General features: G+C 34.5%; 1 protein-coding gene across 1 annotated transcript in view; it reads right to left on the reverse strand.

The window, feature by feature from the left end:
* The window catches only part of TMEM135 (transmembrane protein 135), a 216,879-nt gene that overhangs the window by 159,744 nt on the left and 56,064 nt on the right, over positions 1-1,071 (reverse strand). The gene's annotated exons all lie outside the window — the stretch shown is intronic.

The following is a 1,071-nucleotide window of genomic DNA, read 5'->3' on the forward strand; positions in this document are numbered from 1 at the left end:
CAGCAACCTACTACCAGTCAAAGCGTTTCCCCCTGGTGGTCAGTGCACATCATAGCAAGTGTTTGAGTGGCCTTAGCATATCATTAGCATATTACGCTTTGATTGGTTGAATGGCAGACCAGACAACCGGACACTTAGCATATTAAGCTTTTATTATATAGGATTATTTTCCATATGAACAACTGTAAACCTGCTTTTATCCACCCCTGTACATACAACCTAAAAATAAAAATAAAATAGAAGTTCATATACCAAGGTAAAAAATAAAAAGAAAAAAAACTTTAACAAAACACATAAATGAGAAATAACATCATCTGGCCAGTGTGGCTCTGTGATTGTGCATCAAACTATGAACCAGGAGGTCACTGTTGGATTCCTAGTCAGGGTCATGGGCTTAATCCCCAGTAGGGGGAGTGCAAGAGGCAGCCAATCAATGATTCTCTCCCGTCATTGATGTTTCTATCTCTCCTCCCTTCCTCTCTGAAATAAATAAAAATACTTATTTTTTAAAATAGCACCTATTATACAACCAAATTAATTTAACAAATACAAAAAATTGGGTGAGATTAGATGACTTTAACAATATGAATTTATTAATTTAAAACATGTAACAGCTACTCATTTCACACTAGGGTACCAAGAGTACATTAATAAAGATTATAATTTCCAGAAGCACAGTCTAATCTCTAGAGACCATGAAAAGGACACTAAGGAGAGGGCAAAACAGAAGGAGGAACTGGGAAACTGAAGGCCATTCCTTTTCTATGATGTCAGAATTTCAGTCATATGGTTTCCAAAATATCAATAGAACATTACTTTCAAGGAGTTATGTCCTAAGTTCTAATCTATTCATCCAAGACCTCCCAGAAAAAAAAAAAATAGTAATTGTATATCCTTCACTACCATCACTATTATCATGGAATTTATTTTAAAAGCCTGAGTTTTTGATGACATCACTGCTACTCTTAAGACTCCTTGTAACTTACTTTAAAAAAGTAAATGTACTTAAACTATGTCACGAGTAGTTAGTTACCCAGCTACTTGCATCCAAATATAAAATAAGTGTGAAAT

The sequence above is a fragment of the Myotis davidii genome, unplaced genomic scaffold (genome assembly GCF_000327345.1).
Source record: "Myotis davidii unplaced genomic scaffold, ASM32734v1 scaffold430, whole genome shotgun sequence".
In the NCBI taxonomy this organism is placed as follows: Eukaryota; Metazoa; Chordata; class Mammalia; order Chiroptera; family Vespertilionidae; genus Myotis; species Myotis davidii.